The sequence below is a fragment of the Coregonus lavaretus genome, assembly GCF_964263955.1.
Source record: "Coregonus lavaretus genome assembly, chromosome: 32".
NCBI lineage: Eukaryota > Metazoa > Chordata > Actinopteri > Salmoniformes > Salmonidae > Coregonus > Coregonus lavaretus.
The window spans coordinates 9,626,476-9,635,781 of NC_140019.1; positions in this window are offsets into that span (position 1 = coordinate 9,626,476).

Below are 9,306 nucleotides of genomic sequence, written 5' to 3' on the forward strand. Positions count from 1 at the left end.
CACTGGCAGCGATGCCCAGGATTGTCAACTGGCATTAAATAACCTCTGTCAATCAATGAGATAGGATGTAAGCGTTTTTCTTTCAGGTCACGCTCGTTGTGAAGAGACTTGGGGAAAACAACAGAGGGATGTGATGGTGTTGTGAGTTTCATTTGACCCCAGCCAGGTGCGTCTGCATGAGTGCACATATGCACCTCTATTCATACAAAAACAAGCCCCCCCCCCCCCCCCCCACACACTCAGATACAAACAAGGAGGAGTCTGTACATCCATCTGCCGTTACACACACACACTTGTCTTGATATATTGGAGTTACAGTAATGAGAAGTGAATGGAATGTAAAGGCTAAATAATGAATTATAAATTGGGTGGTTCGAGCCCTGAATGCTGATTGGCTGACAGCTGTGGTATATCAGACCGTATACCACGGATATGACAAAAGTTATTTTTACTCTAATTATGTTGGTAGCCAGTTTATAATAGCAATAAGGCTCCTTGGGGGTTTGTGGTATATGGCCAATAGGATTTCCTGTAATGGACATACACAAAATAGTCCAAATAGTCCACATGTGGTGTCACCCCTCCCTCCATCTTCACCCCTCCATCCATCCTGACGGAGGATTTGTCGTGAGTTAGTGCTGCAGCTGATTGACTGGAGAGCTCTGTGTTCCTGCTCGGGGCCAGATTAGGAATACACTGTTGTTTACATGCGACCACAGACGCACACACTCCCATGCAACACACAATTCACAGTGTGGTGTGTGTTCATACACACATTCACAACCAAGGAAGAGAGACGCAACTAGACCAATGTTCAAAAGTTCATTACCACGCACTATTAACCAAATCACCCTACTAGTTTCAGTGACACATTGATGTGTAGCCTACAGTCGTGCTGACAGACAGAAGAGCAGCCATGAATCTAACTTACAGTGGAGCATTAAACACTTTAGACACAGAAGGAAGAGGACAAGGTAATAAGTTCAGGACAGGAGGACTTAATACTTACGCTGAGTCCCAAATGGCACCCTATTCCCTATATAATCCACTACTTTTGACCAGGGCCTATAGATCTACTCCACAGTGTCGGCATATGGTGGCTGTGAGTTCAAATCCCAAATAGGCTACACTAAAGTCCCATTTGCAATAGGTTATAGCAAGGAGGACACTATCTGGTGTGAATGCGTGCAACCTATAGTAGGCTTGCCTATATCAACACCATTTTTGGACACAATAGCCTAACAGTTAATAACATGTCCATGACAATGAAGATAGCTCTATTGTTGATCTGAATGTCTATAGAGTTTAGGCCAGTCAGTCAATAGCACGTGTTACAGAATTGACAGGAAAGCATGCACAGATTAAGTGCATCGGCTTCATAAATTGTGAAGCCAGGAGGAGGCTAGGCTGCGCCTCAGTGGATTCCTGGAGTAGCTTCGCCCTCTACTGGACACTTGGTGAACCTAGCCAGACCAGTCAATTTACACTTTGTTACATGTGTGACAAGGTAGGCTAGATAATAATTATAAAAACACATATAAAACATTGTGGGCATAACCTACATGTAGGCAAGTGTACACGTCCATGCAGCCTCATATGCTGAACCATTATTAGGCCATAGCAGGGTGTTTTCAAAGAAGGCTGAAATTAATTCTTAATCTTCATTTTTAAGGCGATGACTGCACTTTCGTTCTCAACACAATACAACAATGAGGTCCACATATCAAAGGAAAAATGATGACACCATTTTTCCTTTGAGTATCAGAACGTGCCAGTGGACTTCTGGTAAGGATTCTTTAGTGAAAAAGTGTTGGATCACCTCCAACTATGTGCACGATTTTAATTGGCTGAGACGGAATTTGTTACTGGATATAATTATCTGCTCAGCTGGCCGTCTTCAGCATTGTGGTTAATTTGGCCAGGTTGGCCTATGAAAAAAAAGCTAGCAACTAGCCATTTTAGACCAATGGTTTAAACCATGGTCCAAGCAAAAGTTCACAAGTATGACCCCAACCAATTATTACAGCAATCAACTCCATGGCTGCAGTATAATAAATCTGCCTTAGACTGCTCCATACCTATATAAATACTAGAGACTAAACAGGCGTAAACAAAGGCTCACCCCAGCCAACATCCTATTGAACTAAAGTGAGTGGAGTATAGCCTAACCCGCTCCCATACTTACCACATAGCTAACTCCCAGAACAACAACCTAGGCCAGAGAGAGTGGCCACAGTTTAACCTCTCTCTCTCCCAGTCATATGGCTGTATGGTGGAGTCAGAAAGAGCCTCTGGTGGGAAGATTGGGAGCAGGGCCCAGGAGGTAAAGTAGGGTGTGTGTGAGAGAGCGAGTGTGAGAGAGTGTTACATTGAGAGAGTGAGAGAGAGAACCCAACAGCTTAACATGTGGCCAAAGGGCTTTCTCTTCTCTATTTTCCATTCTCTCTCTCCCATTTCCCCTTCTCTCTGTGTGTCTCTCTCTCTCTCCGTTTTGGCTCTGTTCATCTACCCTCACACTCATTAGTCTGTGAGGAATGTAGGACCTGTCATCTGCCCGCCCAGGCGACTCTGGAGCCTGTGACCCGCGGACACGCCGCCCGGCCGTCCGCTCCTAGACCCAACGATAATTAGCATGGCCATCGCCTAGATAGGAGAGAGAGAGGGACTGTCTCTTGGCTGTCATGGTGAGGCGCAGAGAGGCGACAGCGACAGCTCCCTGAGGAGAGACGAGGGCTGCGACCCCAGCCGTCTTGGTAGAGTTAGGTTCCCCCTCCAGATGCAACCCTCCTCTCCTCCTGTTGTTCAGGGGTGCGTAACTCATTAGGGCGTCCACCCATGGTGCTCAGAATCACAATTTAATGATGGTAATTCATCTTAACAGAACATACAACTCCTGTAATGAAGCAGCCTATAAAACGTCAAACATTTGCCAAATTGCAATTCGCAGGAAAACACCATTTAAAACAGCGCACCCGATGCGAGCGGTTCTGTATGTGACAGAGATGAAAATTTAGAAAGAGTGGGAATCTAAAGATGAAACAACTAGGATGGGTTGCTAAAATGACTAGGATTGGCCATTTGGCATCTGGACAACGAAAGAAAGTTGATCTGAAAACCAATAGAACAGGAGAGAAATGCTGGTTTCAATGGCATATGAGGAAGTCTTAATAAAATAATTGCCTCCATGTTTCTATAGTCGGATTTTGCAGAGGATACTTTGAACAAAAGTAAGACGTTTCATAACATGAAGTAAAACGTTCAGGTTTCAAACAATTAAGAATATGTTTTCAAAATGCATACTGCAAATTAACCTATAGACCAATTAGCATGATGGTGAAATGTATTTCCATCGACTGATATTTCCATCAATGAATGAAAAGCATTATTTAGAAATATGATTGTTTTTTCTCTCTGTCAATTTGGCCGGCAACATTTTTATTTGGCCGGCAACTATTTTATTATATTTAAATAAAAAAATGTTTTGCCAAAAGCCGGCAACTACCGGCTAACGGAAACCCTGGTATGTATGGGTGTGTGTGTGCATGAGTGATTTTATCACGTCTCTACTTAATTTTATGGGTTTCATGTGGAAATATGGAGTTGGGATTATGCGCCTTGCGCACGGCACACACACTCACACACACGCACCCAGTCAATCAGCATTCAGGGCTCATATCCAGTTTATAAAAAACATTATAAACTGGGTGGTTCAAGCCCTGAATGCTGATTGGCTGACAGCCGTGGTATATCAGACCATATACCACAAAACATTTGTTTTTACTCTTCAAATTATTTTAGTAACCAGTTTATGATAGCAATAAGACACCTCGGGAGTTTGTGGTATATGGCCAATATACAACGGCTAAGGGATGTATTCAGGCACTCCGCGTTGCTTCGTGGTTAAGAACAGCCCTTAGCCGTGGTATATTGGCCATATACCACACCCCCTCGTACCTTATTGCTTAAGTAAGCTAGCTGGCATACACAGACATTTGCTTACATGCGTTGCTTTGGTTACACAGTACCACAAGCTGCCAGGACCAGTCTGTCTCTCCAAATAGACCAAAAAGTAAATTTTCTACACAAATAACTTCCATACGAAATGTATTACCACATCCCTTGAATTGGTGCTGGATAAGAGCGTCTGCTAAATGACTAAAATGTAAATTGTTGACAAGTTGGCTATTTTAATGTGGGGATATAATTTTTTCCCTGATTCACTTCCATTAGTCAATGCCCCGAAGGAGGAGTATGATAATGGCGGCCTAGTGGCTTCCTATTTTCTTGCATTACATCCAGTAATTTAAATGGATTTTTATTTGGATTTCCTGTAATGGACACACACAAAATAGTTCAAATTGGTGAAGTGAAATGGAAAAAAATCTACAAAAATGAATCACGGAAAAGTGGTGCGTGCTTATGTATTCACCCCCTTTGCTATGAAGCCCCTAAATAAGATCTGGTGCAACCAATTACCTTCAGAATTCACATAATTAGTTAAATAAAGTCCACCTGCGTGCAATCTAAGTGTCACATGATCTGTCACATGATCTCAGTATATACAGTTGAAGTCGGAAGTTTACATACACTTAGGTTGGAGTCATTAAAACTAGTTTTTCAACCACTCCACACATTTCTTGTTAACAAACTATAGTTTTGGCAAGTCGGTTAGGACATCTACTTTGTGCATGACACAAGTAATTGTTCCAACAATTGTTTACAGACAGATTATTTCACTTATAATTCACTGTATCACAATTCCAGTGAGTCAGAAGTGTACATGCACTAAGTTGACTGTGCCTTTAAACAGCTTGGAAAATTCCAGAAAATGATGTCATGGCTTTAGAAGCTTCTGATAGGCTAATTGACGGCATTTGAGTCAATTGGAGGTGTACCTGTGGATATATTTAAAGGGTTACCTTCAAACTCAGTCCCTCTTTGCTTGACATCATGGGAAACACAAAAAAAATCAGCCAAGACCTCAGAAAAATAATTGTAGACCTCCACAAGTCTGGTTCATCCTTGGGCGCAATTTCCAAACGCCTGAAGGTACCACGTTCATCTGTACAAACAATAGTATGCAAGTATAAACACCATGGGACCACGCAGGAGTCATACTGCTCAGGAAGGAGACGCGTTCTGCCTCCTAGAGATGAACGTACTTTGTGTGCGAAAAGTGCAAATCAATCCCAGAACAACAGCAAAGGACATTGTGAAGATGCTGGAGGAAACGGGTACAAAAGTATCTATATCCACAGTAAAACGAGTCCTATATCGACATGACCTGAAAGGCAGCTCAGCAAGGAAGAAGCCACTGCTCGAAAACCGCCATAAAAGAAGCCAGACTACGGTTTGCAACTGCACATGGGGACAAAGATCTTACTTTTTGGAGAAATATCTTCTGGTCTGATGAAACAAAAATATAACTGTTTGGCCATAATGACCATCGTTATGTTTGTAGGAAAAAGGGGGTTGCTTGCAAGCCGAAGAACACCATCACCAACCGTGAAGCATGGGGGTGGCAGCATCATGCTGTGGGGGTGCTTTGCTGCAGGAGGGACTGGTGCACTTCACAAAATAGATGGCATCATGAGGAAGGAAAATTATGTGGATATATTGAAGCAACATCTCAAGACATCAGTCAGGAAGTTAAAGCTTGTTTGCAAATGGGTCTTCCAAATGGATAATGACCCTAAGCATACTTCCAAAGTTGTGGCAAAATGGCTTAAGGACAACAAAGTCAAGGTATTGGAGTGGCCATCACAAAGCCCTGACCTCAATCCTATAGAAAATTTGTGGGCAGAACTGGAGGCCTACAAACCTGACTCAGATACACCAGCTCTGTCAGGAGGAATGGGCCAAAATTCACCCAACTTATTGTGAGAAGCTTGTGGAAGGCTACCCGAAACGTTTGACCCAAGTTAAACAATTTAAAGACAATGCTACCAAATACTAATTGAGTGTATATAAACTTCTGACCCACTGGGAATATGATGAAATAAATAAAATCTTAAATAAATCATTCTCTCTACTATTATTCTGACATTTCGCATTCTTAAAATAAAGTGGTGATCCTAACTGACCTAAGACAGGGAATTTTTACTAGGATTAAATGTCAGGAATTGTGAAAAACTGAGTTTAAATGTATTTGTTTAAGGTTTATATAAACTTCCGACTTCAACTGTATACACACCTGTTCTGAAAGGCCCCAGTGTCTGCAACACCACTAAGCAAGGGGCACCACCAAGCAAGCGGTACCATGAAGACCAAGGAGCTCTCCAAACAGGTCAGGGACAAAGTTGTGGAGAAGTACAGATCAGGGTTGGGTTATAAAAAAATATCTGAAACTTTGAACATCCCACGGAGCACCATTAAATCCATTATAAAAAAATTGAAAGAATATGGCACCACAACAAACCTGCCAAGAGAGGGCCGCCCACCAAAACTCACAGACCAGGCAAGGAGGGCATTAATCAGAGAGGCAACAAAGAGACCAAAGATAACCCTGAAGGAGCTGCAAAGCTACACAGCGGAGATTGGAGTGTCTGTCCATAGGACCACTTTAAGCCGTACACTCCACAGAGCTGGGCTTTATGGAAGTGGCCAGAAAGAAGCCATTGCTTAAAGAAAAATATAAGCAAACACATTTGGTGTTTGCCAAAAGGCATGTGGGAGACTCCCCAAACATTTGGAAGAAGGTGCTCTGGTCAGATGAGACTTTTTGGCCATCAAGGAAAATGCTATGTCTGGCGCAAACCCAACACCTCTCATCACCCCGAGAACACCATCCCCACAGTGAAGCATGGTGGTGGCAGCATCATGCTGTGGGGATGTTTTTCATCGGCAGGGCCTGGGAAACTGGTCAGAATTGAAGGAATGATGGATGGCGCTAAATACAGGGAAATTCTTGAGGGAAACCTGTTTCAGTCTTCCAGAGATTTGAGACTGGAACGAAGGTTCACCTTCCAGCAGAACAATGACCCTAAGCATACTGCTAAAGCAACACTCAAGTGGTTTAAGGGGAAACATTTAAATGTCTTGGAATGGCCTAGTCAAATCCCAGACAATCCAATTGAGAATCTGTGGTATGACTTAATTGCTGTACACCAGCAGATTGGAGCAGTTTTGCCTTGGAGAATGGACAAAAATCCCAGTGGCTAGATGTGCCAAGCTTATAGAGACATACCCCAAGAGACTTGCAGCTGTAATTGCTGCAAAAGGTGGATCTACAAAGTATTGACTTTGGGGGGGTGAATAGTTATGCACGCTCAAGTTCAGTTTTTTTTCTTCTTATTTCTTGTTTGTTTCACAACAAAAAATATTTTGCATCTTCAAAGTGGTAGGCATGTTGTGTAAATCAAATGATACAACCCCCCCCCCCAAATCCATTTAAATTCCAGGTTGTAAGGCAACAAAATAGGAAAAATGCCAAGGGGGGTGAATACTTTCGCAAGCCACTGTACGTCATTGGTCATAACTCATGCATCACACCCGGCTTTAACAGGAGTTGACACACCACACGTTTGATAGTTCACAGGCCTACAAAAGTTCAGGTGTCACTCCTTCCACATACCTCTTTTAACACGTGTAAAAGTCATTGTAAAGTTATAATTTGGCGACAGCAAGTTGAAACATTACACAGCAGTTATGCTAACGTTTGAGGTCAGAATACCTGTTAAGAAATCTACCATTGATCATGTCAACCATTGGCTCATATTACTTCTGTGAATTCCACATCACTACATGGGAAGTTGGGAACTAATTTATAATACACACACAGGCACTTAGCCAGGCCTCTTCTCCTCTCCTCTCCACTGTGGAGAGACGCTATATTAGGACCCAAACATGCACAAGTACGCACATGCAAGCAAGAACACACGCACATGCAAGCAAGAACACACACATGCAAGCAAGAACACACACATGCAAGCAAGAACAAATGCGCATGCACACGTATGCACACAGTGACGTGCCACTGAAACAGAGTGCACGAGGCAGGCATGTTTACTGAACCCCATGTGAACTGTCGGTCATGTAGAGTTTATTTTGTAAAGAGGGGAAAAAGGGAGGAGGATGAGGAGGAGTAGAGAAGCTACATCTGCAAGCGCTTTACAGGCTTCTGGACTGCCACGTCAACACAACACTGACAGCCCGCCAGCACTGGAGTCAACTGGGGAGGATCACCTACACACAGATACAAACACACACACACACAGACAGACAGCCAGACAGCCAATCCCACCCACACACATCCAACATCAAATTCCACACAAACGAAAAAAGGTTCATGACCTAAAAAATTAAAACAGCTTTCTTGATATCCTGACCCAACCCTCTCAACAGCCTCATTTTCAACAAATTAACTCCATTGAATCAGAAGACATGAGAACAAAAGCAGCCTAAAAAGGTGTTCTTTCACAGGTCATTTGAGCAGAATAATTGAGGAAGTCTTACTGCTAAACTCAAAGTGAGAATAACCTCACCATTATGTAAGCTAGAGCATAATAAATACACCAGAGCTCAATAAACAGCTCAAATATAAGAATGACTCAGTGTGATCGAACCTGAGAGGAGTTACCATTTTTGCAGTATTGAGTTTAAAACTATATAATGTACCTGTGATGTGGCGGAATGCATTTCCCTCCTAATTTCCACTGTGCGTTAACACCTTATGGTGCCAGGTAGGTAGGCTATACTTCTCTCTTTGGCTAAAAGAGCAGTGTGTTTCACAACTTCAAATCCTGAGGGCCACAGTTTGTGTGTGTGTTGCTCGAGATTCCTTTTTAAAGTAGCTGTTCAGTGTTTCCAGATTTCTATGAAATATGATATATAATTAATTACAATATGAGTGAAATACTGTAGTTTTCCTTAAAATTGTTTTCGATTAATTATGTTACAAATTTATTTTGACCATTCAAACACAGAAAAGCTATTAAATCATTTTATTTGTCACATGGTTCGTAAACAGGTGTAGACTAACAGTAAAATGCTTTCTTATGGGTCCTTTTCCAACAATGCAGTGTTAAAGAGAAAAAAAATTGTGACACGAGGAATAAATACACAGTGAATAATGAATAACGAGTAAAAATAACATATATATATATATATATATATATATATATACAGGGAGTACCAGTACCGAGTCGATGTACAGCGATACAAGGTAATTAAGTTAGCAATGTACATACAGTGCCCTCCACAATTATTGGCACCCCTGTTTAAGATGTGGTCGAGGACTTCCAAAAATTCTATTTTTTTTTTAAACAACATAGAACCCAAATGCAAAAAAAGAGAAAAATCCAACCT